We start from the raw sequence: 16,514 nt of genomic DNA on the forward strand, positions 1-16,514 counted from the left end.
TCAATTATGTTAAAAGGTTGCCCTGACCCAGACAATTTTTTTTGAAGAGTCAAATAAATTAAAATCAATAGGTATGTGAGAAAAAGCCTCTCCAAAGCACTAACAGTGAGAACAAGTTAAAATATCTCCTAGTAATGAAGAAGGTGATGTAGAATTGTATTGATCTTGATTAAGTTTATAAATTTGTGGTGAGAGTTACAGAAATTAGGACCATTATCAAAATGACCCAAACTCTAGGAAAAGAAGTAAAAGATAGAACCATCACTCATCTTTAATAGCAGACAGACAGAAAGACAACAACTTGAGTTTCATTTCCATTAAGCTATATTCTTTTGAATTTTTTTGTAAGCTTTGATATTTTAGCTTCCAATTTATGCCTACAATCTGCAAAATAGTATTGGTTAGTGCTTTTATTAGACTGACTGAGGTGAAATGGCTATTAGTACACTCAAAAGTTCTCTGTAGTGAAGATAACTCCTAAAATATGTGGACAAAAAAGTTCAAGTACACCGGTCACAATGCTGACAAGGGACCGTCTTCTCAGTTTGATTTTTCTCTTCCATTTTATTAAAGCTATTCCTGAATTACTGCTAGTGAGTTTCTGCTCTGCAAGCAGCCCACAAAATCTTTCAATAGCTAGTATAAAAAACATTTTTAATAGTTAATGAGCCAGGCTCATGCCATCTTGTTTCTGTATGTACAAAGTTTATTAATATCAGTCATTAGTATTAGTCACTTTTCTGATCATTTCAGATATATAACCTTTATACTGTGGCAATATAATGTCTACATATACCTGTTTATATGAAAGTTTTCTATTATTTTCTTTGGTGTATAGACATTTAATTAAATTAATATTTAAGAAAGTAGGTTCAGGGTACTAACTCAGAGCATGAATATAGGTAGTAACAGCATAATTACTTGCTAATTGGTATGTGATTACGTTTACATTTGCCATCACAACTATAAAATTTAATTGCATCTCAAAATAAGGGTGTTACTCCATCATGTTACCTTCTGCTTAACTGAATGGAAAATAAAACTATTTAATTACTTTGAAATATCATCTTCAGATTGTAGACATTTAAGACAGTGGGTTTCTTTGTGTGTTTTTTTTTTTTTTTTCCTTGAGGAGGGATTTTATTTTTTTTTAATGGCAAATTATGGAGAAACTATTTCATTCAAAACTAAGTTTGAAGAAAAACCTTAGACTATTGAGAGTCTGAAATTAAGCTCCTAATTGCAGGATATTTCTGAACTCTTTATTGTATACCATCAGACTATTAAGAGTAATATCTTTTACATAATGATAGCAATTTAATGAACATTTATCATTGAATATTTCAACTTACAATGCTTTAAGCTATACTACTAGTCCAATTTTAGAATCTAAAGATGGTACTTCGTAGCCCTAGAGAAACCATTTAAGTTAACCTAATGGCATAAGGAGGCATAACCTCCTTGGGGAGGTTGCAAAGTGTACATTAAGCATTTTCTGCCTGGGTCCCACTTGTGTTCTCCACCCAAAGAAGCAAGTTGGAAAGGCAGATGATTCTCTAAGGAGATGCCCTCATGCCCCAAAGCTAACCTTCATAGTTGCTTTCAGCTGTAGACTCAAGACTAATGGACATTTGAGTTCCAAATACCATCAGGGAATACCTGTTTTGCAAAAATGTAGACAGTAATTTGTACAGTTTATAAGGCTGAAGCTTGGAAATTTCTTTGAAAGCTCTTGAATGCCCGCATGTGGAAATGTTTTTGTTTTCAACACTGAGCTGTGAGAGACATTCAATTGGCATTTAGAAAACTCCTTAAAATAAAGGCCTAGTCTCATTTAAAAAAAAAAAAAAAAAAAAAAAAAAAAAAAAAAAAAAAAGTTGTATAGTTATGGTATTATGGTATGTTAAAATGTAAAAATAAGTAACTTGATTTTAACTTGATTTTCATTTTACTTCATTTTACTAAACCCAGTATAGACTGCCAAGCTAAAACTAGATAACAGATACTAGAAAAAGCAAAAATGGATTGGGAATAGAGGAGTAACATCTGCTAGATCCAGGAAATTTTGAAGAGGCATGGAATCAGTGCTACTGTTTTACTAATCTTTTAGTCTCCATGATTTGAAGCAAATATGAAAAGAAGAGAAACTTTTACTTTTTCACATATTTAAAATAAGGCACTTACATCCTGGTACTTGCTTCATTCACCTTCTATTTGAGAATAGGTTTGCTAGAGGGTGTTATGCGTTTGATTAATCTTGGTAACTGAAGAAGCATGAAAGAATTAGTACCATGTGTCCTCTTACTTCCACTTCATCCTTTAGTTCATAAATTATACTTGCAGTACCGTATGTCTGCCATATTGAAACTTGGTGTTTATACAACCTTTATAAATTCTTAGAAATTTCTAAATTGCTCAAAAAACAGTTCTTTTTAAATGTATGTAGTTAAACAACAAACAAATAATGTGTTACAGTTTGAAATATATTCAAAAACTCATTGCCATTAATCTGGATCAGCTTTCATTTAAACTGGATGTGTTACAAGATTTATTTATTTATTGATGTAAAGCTCTTGGCTTGATCAGCCTTAGCAGTGCTTATAAGATATATTGGTTATTTTCTTCTGAGATACCAGGAAGCAATTGTATTTTTCTATCCCAGTGTATTATAGAGAGACATCTCATCATAAAAATCTCCTTCCACTGAAATGAAGGCAGAATAATTTGATGGGTATTGCTGCAAGATATTGGACTGATAACAAAGGCTAACCATATGATCAATGGTGCTTAAAAAAAGGCACAAGCTCATTAGTATTTTTGCTGTTGCTGCTGCCAGTGTTGTCAACAAAAGTATTATTTCTGTAAATAGTTGTCCTTTTTGTGTACTCTAGTGGCCTGGGAATCAAGTGTGTACAGAAGGATAAAAGAAATGCTAGAAGGGTAGAGACTTATACTAAAGAACTTGACACAACAGGAATCATAGAATCATAGAATCATAGAATATCCTGAGTTGGAAGGGACCCTTAAGGATCATCAAGTCCGACTCTTGACACCGCACAGGTCTACCCAAAAGTTCAGACCATGTGACTAAGCGCACAGTCCAATCTCTTCTGAAATTCAGTCAGGCTCGGTGCAGTGACCACTTCCCTGGGGAGCCTGTTCCAGTGTGCAACCACTCTCTCTGTGAAGAACGAAGAACCCCCTCCTGATGTCAAGCCTAAACTTCCCCTGCCTCAGCTTAACCCCGTTCCCGCGGGTCCTGTCGCTGATGTTAATGGAGAAAAGGTCTCCTGCCTCTCGACACCCCCTTACGAGGAAGTTGTAGACTGCGATGAGGTCTCCCCTCAGCCTCCTCTTCTCCAGGCTGAACAGGCCCAGTGCCCTCAGCCGTTCCTCGTACGTCTTCCCCTCCAGGCCTTTCACCATCTTCGTAGCCCTCCTCTGGACACTCTCCAACAGTTTCATGTCCTTTTTATACTGTGGTGCCCAGAACTGCACACAGTACTCGAGGTGAGGCCGCACCAGCGCAGAATAGAGCGGGACAATCACCTCCCTCGACCTACTAGCGATGCCGTGCTTGATGCACCCCAGGACACGGTTGGCCCTCCTGGCTGCCAGGGCACACTGCCGGCTCATATTCGACTTGCTGTCTACCATGACCCCCAGATCCCTCTCTTCTAGGCTGCTCTCCAGTGTCTCATCGCCCAGTCTGTACGTGCAGCCAGGGTTTCCCCGTCCCAGGTGCAGGACCCGGCACTTGCTCTTATTGAACTTCATGCGGTTGGCGATCGCCCAGCTCTCCAACCTATCCAGATCCCTCTGCAAGGCCTTTCCACCCTCATTCGAGTCCACAACTCCTCCAAGTTTGGTGTCATCAGCAAACTTGCTCAAAATACCTTCTATTCCTACATCCAGATCGTTTATAAAAATATTGAAAAGTACTGGCCCTAAAATGGAGCCTTGAGGGACCCCACTGGTGACTGCCCGCCAGCCTGACGCAGCGCCATTCACCATAACCCTTTGGGCCCTGCCCGTTAGCCAATCGCTCACCCATTGTATGATGTTTTTATTTAGCTGTATGGTGGACATTTTGTCCAGTAGGATCCTATGGGAAACCGTGTCAAAAGCCTTGCTGAAGTCCAAAAAAATCACATCAGCTGGTTTCCCTTGGTCCACCATACGGGTGATCTTATCATAAAAGGAAATCAGGTTAGTTAGGCAGGACCTACCCTTCACAAACCCATGCTGGCTGGGACCAATGACTGCTTTGTCCCCCAGGTGCGCCTCAATAAGTTCGAGAACCATCTTCTCCATGATTTTACCAGGCACTGACGTGAGACTGATAGGCCTGTAATTGCTAGGGTCTTCTTTCTGACCCTTCTTGAAAATCGGCACAACATTTGCCAGCTTCCAGTCTACCGGGACCTCTCCAGACTCCTAGGATCGTTGAAAAATAATTGAGAGAGGTTCCGCGATGAAGTCCGCCAGCTCCTTCAGCACCCGGGGATGAATCCCATCCGGACCCATGGACTTGTAGGGATCCTGAGGTCTTCCAAAGTCTGGACTCCATCCACAAGTGTATGATGTTCCACTGTGGTATCATTACTTTCAATTGCAAACAAGTGTTGTAAACAGGTTGATGCACTGCAAACCCCACTGCTGTCAGCATACATTCCAATACAAGATCACTAAACTGTTTGCTCTATCTTCCTAAGTCACTCCCTCTTTCAATTAAATTTACCCTCATTTCTGTCTCCACTGCATCTCTGCATTCATTCAAGGCTCTTCAGACACTTTATTCTTCATTATCTGTAAACACGTGGAGACAATTTTTCTCTCTCCCTGTCCCCAACCAGAGAAATTGTGTCACGTTGCAAGGTTGCAGCTTCTTTTTATTCTGAGGTAGGGTATGAAAAAGTTGGCTTTATTTTTTAGTCATGTTTCCAACAGAAGTTCTCCATATTTAATTTTGATTAAAAGCAATTGAGACATTAGGCTCTAGTATGTCAATTTTTATCACAGTGCATTTTACTGCCCATCTGGGCTCTAAACATGAGTTAAGACCTTGAAATACGTTTAGTGAAACATATATAAAACCTTAATGTCCGCTATGAAATCTTACCCATGTGCAAAAAAATTACTTTCCAAATTTGATGGTTAATTCAAGCCTAACTGTAGATTTTTTATTTTTATTTATTTATTTATTTTAAAAGATAATAGCTTTGGAAGTTTTCAGCCTTCTTCCGTTTCTGAATCTGCTGCTGAAACACATATTTCTCTCTCATCTGTTCTGACTCACCTCTTTCCAGTCCCTAATGGCTTCCCCCTGCCTGCCCTTGAGTTATAGACCATTTCTGAAATACTGTATGACAGCACTTTCTTGCAGTGTTTTCGAAAAAGAAAAATTGGCTGTTTATCTCTCAAAGTCCTGAAAAAGAACTTTTGCTCTTAGCATTTTCACAAGGCAGAAGGGCAAGGTTGGATTCTCATTCCCCAATATCAGATGGGAAGACGGTATAGGGAAAAGTAATATAGATAACTGTTTAATCAAGGTCCCAGTCTTGTAAAACACTAATCTTTTCTTAAGGATACTAAGTATTCTCAGTTCCCACAGAAGGCAGTGTAAATCAAGAACACTCCGTGGTATCCTGAAGATCTGAAATTTAATGGTGTTTAGTCTGAACTGGTACAAATATACTGAGCCACATCATATAGAAATCAACACAGCAGGAGGTTGGCAATCTAACTTGGTCCCTTACACTAATAATTATTCACCTTCCACATTTCTTATATGAACAATCATCAGCAGTAGATCTTGTGTATTTTTACTGCTAATTTGCAGAGCCTTTAATAACCTCCATTCTTGTTTGTGAATGGAAATAACTGATTCAGTACAACCAAATCACTTTTGATCTCTAGATAAGCTAAATATGATGATCTATATAAGTCTACCACTGTGATAAATATTGAACATATACATTTTACTGACTTTGGCACTTGATTGTTTTCTTTAATATATATATTAAATTAATATATTAAATTAAATTAATATATTAAATACATTAAATTTTTAAATACATTAAATTATTTTAATATATATTAGATTTTTTAAAAATATGGACATTAAAAATTGAAATATTATTGTAAGAACAGCTTTGGCAGTGTTATCCTAAATACTTCACCTATGCTTCCTGAAAATTTCTGTTTCAAAAAAAAAAAAAAAAAATTTTTGATTTTGTTTATATATTGAGCCACAGTAATATTATTTAGGAGGTAGTTCTGATCTGCTCTCAGTTCCTCTCAGTCTTGTCTTTCATGTACCATTTGTAGTAAAAATATAAGGGGAAATCGCTATTTCTTAAACATCTTAGCGGGAGGATTGTTCAGAAATATTGTCCCTGAAGGAGGGCACTCAAAATATATGCAAAAAGTCTGCTTTCCTGGTGTTTCTTCTACATGTGCTTTTTAGGATTCCTAGATTATAATTCTGATAACCAACATTTTTCATCATAGGATATTTTGCATGTGGCTAATGCTAAAACTCACACTCTAGGATTCTGCTAGCCCTGGAATATAATATAATACAAATAGTGTTTGTTTTGAGTTAGCCTTGCCTTCCATGTTATGGCTTTCAATTGCAGTATAGTAAAATTTAGGAGATCTATATTAATTTTATGTAATTGAATGACCCATAAAGGGATTATCTCTTCCATTCTTCTCTTGAAATTTGACATCACTGGATTACCATAGCCTGTTGGGGGGAAGACATTTCAGAATGAATCATCCACACGTTTAGACTACTTTAGGTGTTTTATTGTATCCTTTCTCTTGTTTCCTCCCAATTAATTATTTTTTTTCATTAGCAAGTTCTTGACTGAACCATTACAAGCAGAAGAGATGAAAGCGCATGTAAATAATGGAGTGATATATACAGAGTGGGTACAGGTGGATTGTTCATAGCAGTTAGTTGTGTTTAATGATGCTCAAGGCAATTCAATGACACAGAAGAAAGCCAGATCCCTTCCTTCCGCTGAACAAAAACAAAGTAAAGACTTTTTTTTAATATTGATAAAGCACCATGTGTGGTAATTTATCAGTAGTTTCTCATCCCTTCAGCCAAATGCCATAGGCTAGTTCTGTCTGGTGACTGCTTCTCTGTATCTCTCAGCTCCTTCTTAAGAAGTTATTGATCAGAGTAGAGAAGGACAAGCTGTAGTTTACAGAATGAGAGTTGTAAAAGTAAGCTTGGTTAAGGACAAAAAAAGAACGTGAAGATGATGAGAAAGCCAATACTTTAGCGCCTCCTTATCAGTGATTCAAAAAAAACTTTGCAGAATCTCATGGTGCTCTGCAAGTTGCATGCTAGAAAACGAATCAACAAAGAGAATCTTTGGGTATTGGCTAATAATGAAGACTCTAGCCAGTCTAAGGCAGTCAAAACTAGTTGCTCAATCAGAAAAGTCTGCCAGCACTATTTCTTTGTTTTAATCTATCATTTCTGTATTATCTTTGTACACGAAGATCAACTGAGAAAACAGGTGAGAAAGGGAAGTTGTGAAAAAAGTATGAAATTTAAGCTGAAATCTACCACCTTTTTGTGAGCTGTAAGCTCCTCTTATGTGGCACTGGCAAAAGCAGAGGTCTCTTGCTGCCTTGTATTAAATGTTAAGACAGAACAAATACCACCATCTCATGTACTAATTTCTGTTACACAGATCCAAGTGATTAAGCCTGCCATTTGAGTTAAGCCAAGTAAAAGTGCATCACTTATGAGGGTGATACATTAACAAAAAAAGTAAGCCTGGATTCTGTCAGCATTCTAGGCTTCCTGTAAGGTTCTACACAAAGTGCTCCTTGTCTTACTGTTCTTTGCTGTAGCACCCAAAGTTTCTAAAGGAGAGAATATAATTTTCTTCAGTAACAAAACACAAGTTTTCTTCAGGAGCTTTGGCTGAAAAAGCACTGCAGTTTTGGGCCTTAGAAAAATTAATAACTACAAGAGTCATGTCAAGCAATGAAAAGACAGGAATATGGAGTAGCTATGCTTCTGGATTATATGAATATCTTTTACTTTTGGTGACCTAGTAAAAATGGAAAACCAGCATTTATAAAATCTAAAATGAAATTTTGAGGACAATATGAAAGTATTTTCTAAAAGAAAGATACAGATGTGCCTTCCACATACAGTGGAAGACCTTGAGAATATCTTTCCACTGTCTTTGCTTCTCAACATGATATAACTTCATATTTCAGAAGAAAATATTTAAATAAATAAATATATATATATATATATATATTGAAGTCTTAGAAATTTCGTTTGGTTTACACCTTCAACAAAAGATTCTTCATCTTTGAGGAGATGCCCATATTTGTTGATTAATCGCTGACCAGATGATTTCTTGCCCTCAAATGTATTACTGGTACTTCATCTGCAACTTGCTGTTTAAGCTTCTATTAAATATTTGAAATTCATCACAAACAACCATAGCCAATGCTTATGCATACATTTTCCAAAATATATCTTTAAGATACAGTATAGTAAATTTAAAGTGGAACAGCAACCATAAAAACTGCATTCTAGTCTGAGTGTGCAGATGGGTATTTATGACTAAAGCTGTTACTTCTTTAAAGCTTGATGTTAATGCTTGGATATGGGAAAAAAATAAATAAAAAGGCACCCAGACTATTTTTAATTAATCTAAACATTTCATTTTAGGACTATTGTAGCCACTATGTGTATAACGATTATTGTTGATTGAAAAATTCCATAAAAGTATGAATACCTTTGAAATTAATGAATGAACTGGAATAAAATTATTGCTATTTTTATTTCAGTATTCTTGCTACAATCTCAAGTGGATACTGGCAGAGGGGAATACACCTTAACAAAGTGTTTTATGAAGCTTTATTTAAAATACTAGAGAAACAGCTTCTAAATGAAAGCATGTCTATGGACATGCAATCTCTTAGCAGTTACTCTGGATTTTTTTAATAATATTGTCCCTATAACTCCTTAGATGAGAATCCAACTGCCAAACTATTGTCATAAACCTTTTTCATACCCTAATAAAAGCTTTGTAGATCTAGAAAGAGTGAGTTTCTACCAGGACTATGTTTTTCTTGGTGGAAGGGGAAGGCTGTAGAATTTTTTAGTTCTTACTTTGTCGAACTCAACAAGCTAAAGAAGGCAAATACAAAGGTAAAGTGACTGAATATAAATTATGAATACACAGATATCAGTGTATTTTTTTCCATTCTGTGGCTTTGTATTTCTTCCATACTGTCAATGTGTCAATGTGTGTCAAAGGTAGTTTATCTTTAAATATAGAATCACTGAATCATTAAGGTTGGAAAAGACCTTCAAGATCATCTAGTCCAAACATTGCCCTACTGCCAATGTCACTCACTAAACCGTGTCCGTAAGCACCAGGTCCAGCCTTTCCTTAAACATCCCCAGGGATGGTGATGCCACCACCTCCCTGGGCAACCCGTTCCTGACTACTCTTTCTGAGAAGAAAATTCTCCTAATTTCCAACCTAAACCTCCCTTGGCATAACTTGAGGCCATTTCCACTAGTCCTATCAGTAGTTAACTGTGAGAAGAGGCCAACCCTCAGCTTCCCACACCTTTCTTTCAGGTTGTCGTAGAGAGCAATAAGGTCTCCCCTGAGCTTCCTCTTCTCCAGACTCAACAACCCCAGTTCCCTCAGTCACTCGTTGTATGACTTGTGTTCCAGGCCCTTTTTAACAATATAATGACAACAGAGATGTCAATGTAGAAAAGAAAAATAGTGCAATTAACTGATACTTGAAAATGTTCAGCTGTTATTGTAAGTTAATTGTATAATAAAATAAAAAATTCTTATCATAGCATAATAACCTAGGAAAGTAATAATCTTTTTTATTTCTCAACACCAATTCATTAATTTACCCTAAAAGCATTTATATCATCATTATTAACTAATCATAAATAATTTTATTTTTTCACTAAAAAAATATTAGTTGATTTGAACTCTATTTACTGAAAATAGACCAATGCTATTTTATTTTACTCTATTCTTATGACAACTTTCTTTGAACACTTAGGTGTGTGTTGCCCTTGAAGGTAAACAAATTTCTCACATGGTCTTTCTGACTTAGACATTAGTGTTGCCTGGATACAGCTGGTGCTATTCAAATAGCCTGCTGCAATGCTGTCAGCATAGCCATTTTGTTACATTGATTTATAAGTGCATTATCTATAAAAGCGGCTCAGCCTTCTACATGAACAAAAGATAGGAGCCAATAGAATGTAATTTAGTTAGCTTTTTAGAAGTGTTGTTTTCCCAATGTCTTACAGAAAAGGCAGATAGATATGTTAGAGGAAATGAAGGGTGAATACTGGCAGTATGTACCTTTTAACATTAATGCCCTAAAAGGCATCTTTCAATATCATTCACCAATTTAAATTCTATAAGTTACAAAATTAAAAATACCAATGGTAATTGTCAAATGAGCTTAGAGATGTTGGTATGTTACAGCTAGCATTTTTGCAACACTTCTATAAATTTTCCTAGTCCCTTTTGATATATACTATATTTTTAATCTTTAACGTGATAACACCCTGAGAGCTTTGGAGTTCTACACTCATAGTGCACTCTGCTGTAATAAACTACATCACAAGGACCCAGATTGTCTTTATAGACCAATTTAATATCTCTGTGAGAGCTGAGAATTGCAACCTTAAAAAAAATAATAATTTCATATGTACAAAATATGACTTTTTCAGTTGTTCCACAGTTCAGCTTCTGTACTTTAAGGAAAAGTAACCCTCTTAGTAGTGTCACTCTCAGAAATATCAATGAATGGCGATGTCTGTGGGAACACCTAGAGGAAGAAATGGTGTCATAAGCTGAGCATGCTGCAGGCCTCTGCAGTGAAAAATAAATCGAAAATTATAGCAGGAGTCACAGCAAACCTTTCAGCAGTACATAAGAGCTGCACTATACAGTGTTAACCTGGATATTATTAACATATGAAAGGCCCTGTTGAAAAGAATTATTGGAGCTGAGAAGCAGATTTTTATAAACGTTGGTGTTTCATGAGTTGTTCTGTGAAGAATCTTGCATTCATCATTGTTAGAGGCAGGATTTTAAAAATACCTTAGTCTGCTTTATAATAGCCTGAATGTAATTAATAATTTACCATTGGATTTCTTAACACAGTGCACACTGTGTTCCATTGCAAACACAGCATTATTTACATACCCAACAATAAGCGATTGTAGACCAGGGATGTGGCGTTTAAGCAGACTTGCAGGTATCATAATAGTCAGTTACCATTAGGAATCATTAAGGTATCTCTGAAGTTTTTTTCTGTTCAGGTAAAGAAGATGCTAGCTCTCTACCTAGCCAGCACTTGGTGAGCACATTGGTGATTTTGGATCAGCTTTTCCCCTGGTTTGTACTGAAGAACTGAGGTGCTGAGATCCAGTTGATTCTATAAACTTTTTAAACTGTAATTTTACCAAGAGTTTTTCTTCAATTAAAGAAACTATTTCCTTAATTTATTAAGGGAATGGGCCTTTTAGGGGCAGATCCTGTTAACAAGTGGTAAGAATCTAGTGTTCACAGGTGTTTCTTGAAATGGCAGCTAGGTATTTGGAACCTTTCTTCAAAAAGAGAAGATTATTCATAATAAGGGTGACTGCTAGCAAAGTGGATGAAATTTCAGAGAAGAAGCCTTCCTGCTGGAATATAATAAGAGGTTACTTGAAGAGAGAGCAGGTTAATGCCACTTATTTTATTGAATAGTAGGGACACCTACTACTTAGCAGATGCATGCAGTTTTCCCAACATAACATCTAATAATGCATCCCACGTTAAGAAAATGGAGATTGTCTGTTCTCATATTGATCTGGCAAGCTGGCTCCTATTTAGTCATTGTAGCTGACCAGAATAGAACACAGCTGTTCTGTGTAGCACAAGAAGATTGGATACAAATGCACATAGTGTGTATGTCTTTATGTTAGCATAACATACCACATTTATAACTACGTACACTAAATTCTGCACTAAAACCTACTCTACTTGAAAAACAAGCCAGATTTAAATCCTCCATAAACCTCTGCAGGTGAGCAATATGGGGCAGGGGCTTTATTTGTGTTCTGTGTGCTCAGTTCATAGCACAGTGGGACCTTCAACTCCCAGATTGATCATTTAGGTGCTATTTCAATAAAAAAGTAATAATGATAATAATAAAATTAACAGTTATAGTTAGCTGTGACAAGCTGAGTATTTTTTTTCATCTCCAGCTGGTAGGAAATTGCAGTACATATTTTTCTCCAGACACAGTCTTCTACTTAGGCTTTCCATTATGTAGTAAAATATCCCTTCATTTTCTTGCTCACTTTGTCTGTTCATCTGCTTCAATGACCTTACAGATATGAAACCTTGTAAAATAGTGAACTAACACTGACAGACACAGGAGGTCAGACACATGTATTTGCTGTAATGAGTGATACTTATATGCTTACATTAGCATCAGTGTTACTTCCAGACTGTTAGATAAACAGGTATCAAGGCTGAGTTTGCAATCATTATTGGAACTGTCTGCATGTCTCTCCTTCTGGCTTTATCACTGCAGAAAAGTCAAACAATGTTTATGTTTTTTAAAGTCTGAGTCTTAGATGACAATAAAGCAGGAATTCTCTAGATTTCTTGCTATGATTAAAATACTTACTTGTCTGACTCCTGATGAGACATGTTGCTGCACAACCACTGTACCGAGTGCTCTGGCTCACAGACTAAGCTGTTATGTATGCTACTGCTACTGCATGTTCATTTTAGAAAAAACGATAGATAAGATATTTTGAGAATTTTATTTTAGCACTCAGACAAGAGGCCAATATTGGCCATCAGCTATAAAGACATATCAAAGGAGGAGCAACTCCTGAGAACTTTAGAAAATCCATGCCAACAGAGATTAGCAATAATTTATGAAGGAAAGACTACAAGACATGGAACAGTTATAAATTGTTCATTACTGTTGTATACCACTCAGATTTTAAAGATTGGCAACTAAGGGATGTAGCTTGGGTTACATGTGAACCATCATTGTATATTTATTTATTTATTTATTTGTATGTGTATATATATATATATATATATACACCTTCTTCCAGTCATTTATATTGGTTTCTGTGGCTTCTTGTGCCATGATGCTCCAGAGCTATATATGCTTGACAAAACAAAACAAAACAAAACAAAAAAAACCTGACTTTAAAAAAAAATGCTTACTCATTCTATTGTCTGATTTCTAGTTCATATATTGTAAGAAATATTAAGTAATCTTGAGACTTTTACATATGTTTTATTGACTGTTGTATCCTCTTTCAGTCATTTATTTTCTGAAATGAAGAAGCTTAGTACAATTCTTGTTATGAAATCTTGTATGAAAGCCATACTACAGTAATTATGATTCTTGTCATCATTCTTTGTGTCATGTCTAGTTCTATCATATCCTTTTATGAGTTGGCATGAACTTATTTTTGTGTAGTTTTCAAATCCGATTTTACCATTTTGTAATGTAGAGTTCCAAAGATCTGAAGGGGAATAGAATGCGCCCCGTATATTGTATAAACTTTCTTGAATAGCACTGACCACTGAAGTGGCATTTTCAGAGAATATCTGTGATTCAAAATGACCTTCCTTTGTATTTATGAGAAATTTACAAGGTATCAGAATGTTAACTTACTCAAGATTATTCCCATGTGTGTTTAATTTTGTCTTCCATTGCATGTGTCATTTACATGTCATTTTGTACTGTACATTTTTTCTTCATTGTTCTTTGCAATTAGATTTTGTATTGTTGAATCTATTTTTATCACCTGAAAACACTGTCACCTCACTATTCCTTCCCATGTAATTTCTGAACTTCTATGAAGATTTTCTGGTAGTACTCTTTCTTATTCAAAAACATTAACTTGATGTGGTTTGATAATTCTGCATACTTTAGGACTAAATTCCTCATAAAAATAAATATTAGAATTAGAAATGTAGAATGTAGAAAGGACACTTGAGATGGTAATTCTGAATAAAATGGCACATCTACAGTCAGAAAATGTATAGAAGGAAGGATTTTGACTAAGTTGGTTGCAAAGCAGTCAGTAAAATAATCTTCCATTCAGTGAAAGGTTACAGTTTACTAATTACATATAGAGGGAAGATTTGCTATGATTTTTATCTCTTCATCTTGTAGACCCTGAAAAGAAAAAAAAAAAAAAAAAAAGAAAAAGGTATGACTAGCACACTGTAAGAATAGAAAACAAGGAACATTGTAATTCAAAAATAAAGAAAATAATGTAAAGGTGAGCATAACTAAGCTGCAGTGTATTTTTCTACTGTTAAATGTGAAAAGTTAGCAACAGTTATGTTGCTGTGATGTCCAAGTCAAGATGTAGTCACAAGAAATCAACACTGCAGTTTACTTCAATGAGTTTCCTAGACATACATAGTAATTAAAAAACAAAAACTGTCTATACCTCCTATATACACCAGTATTTTACTTTATGTTCTCAAGAAATTAAAAAAATAATAATAATAAATTAATAAATAAATCTGTATCTGTTAGAGATTTAGTATCTCAATGGTTAATAAGGATAAGCTGTAAAATCCAATAGTATCACAATACTATATATTTTCAGAAATATTAACCTCCATGCCAGTAGTGGTAAAAGTAACCATTATAAATGTAGACAATCTGCTTCAGTGTTACCTTAATCCCCCTCTGTACCTTTTGTTTTATGTCCTATTTAAACTAAGTCTAGCATTGTTTCTTCCACAGTTTGAATTCACATTGATAAATCAGAGTGCCTTCTTTCCTTTAAACTTGTGATTCACACAAGTCATTTACCCAACTTAATTACAGGCTTTAGTTGCTTTTTGTGTTCTCTTCTGGCTGTAGTTTAACAGATTCCCACCCCACTCTGCTCATCACTGCACTTCTGTCTTAGGATAGTGGTGTCTTAAATATGGTGTCTGAGCTGCCTTGTGGTCACTCATATTCATATTGGACTTAATAGGCTAAGTTGATTAAAACAGTGTGTCAAGGAGTGATTAAGCAAGGAGTTCAGCTGCCAGAACTGTGAATACACTAAATTCCAGCAGGGAGACTGCAACAAGTAGCTGGGGACAATAATCTCTTCAGTAACATATCTGCAGCCAAAAAAAAGGCAGATGTCTCCAACCTAATTCACTCCAAAATCTCCCTCAGTCTATAATAAGTAGTTAAGATATACTTGCTTTTCCTTTGGCCTCTCAGCTTGAACTGAGCTTTCACAAAATACCTGAGTCACTATCAACTGTTTTGTTTTGTTGGTGGTGGTGGTGGTGGATTTTTTTTCAGAACAGTCACTCACATCCTTCCCTGTATCTGGTCTGCTTTTCAGAATCACCTCATTTCACAGTTCTTAATTAGTTGCAAAGCCCTACCACTGTGCGACCTAACCTTCTCACTTATGTTGCTTTCTTCTCTAGACAACACGTAACAACAGCTCTAATCCCATCTGTGAGCTACTGTCATTTGTGATTTCTTACAGCACCATGTTTTTTTTGTTTTGTTTTGTTTTTTTCCACACTTTGGAGAGAGGTGTTAATTTGTAAATAAAATATATATATATATATAAATATATATATATTATATATATATAAAATAATATATATATAAATATATAATATTTATATATATATAATATATATATATAATATATATTATATATAATTATAATTAAATTATATATAATATAATTATATATAATATATAATTATATATATAATATATAATTATATATATTATAATATATAATATATAAAAATATATAATATATTATATTATATATAAAAATATATATATATATATTATATATATATATATATATATATATATATTTATATATATATATAAATAAACAGTGAAAGCAACAGGGAGAAGCCAGTGCCAACTATAAAGAAGATCAGGGAATTAGAGAACCAGGTCATCTTGCTGCAGTGCTTGTTGGCTGCATTGATTCGTTGATTGATTCAGTTAGTAGCTCTGACTCCAGAGTCACGTATTACTAACTGGGTTCTTTTAATGTTTTCACTTGGACTGTCCGTGTTTCTTGTTACCAAGTTCATCGATATTACATTACTTGAGGAGGAGGCGGAAATATGGTGTTTTAAGTCATTGTGACTATCTTTGATGAGATCAACTGAGATCCATTTTACTTGCAACCTCATTTTTGATTGTGAAGTTGGCTAGATGAGAAAAAAAACTCAGTTTTTCTCTTCCTCATTTGATTCTCTGGAGCCTTACAGTTTTGCTGAAACCTCCTTAGCCCAGTTCATCTAACCAATCCAAAAATTGTTTGCAAATCTAACTAATTTTAGGGATTTTGCAGTTTTGAGCAGATCTTGGAGTAGCTAATGTTAGGAAAAGATCTAATTAACCCAACATAAAGATCACTGTACTGAATTTGATTAATAAAACAAGTGATAC

Source organism: Anas platyrhynchos, chromosome 12, assembly GCF_047663525.1.
Source record: "Anas platyrhynchos isolate ZD024472 breed Pekin duck chromosome 12, IASCAAS_PekinDuck_T2T, whole genome shotgun sequence".
Taxonomy (NCBI): Eukaryota; Metazoa; Chordata; class Aves; order Anseriformes; family Anatidae; genus Anas; species Anas platyrhynchos.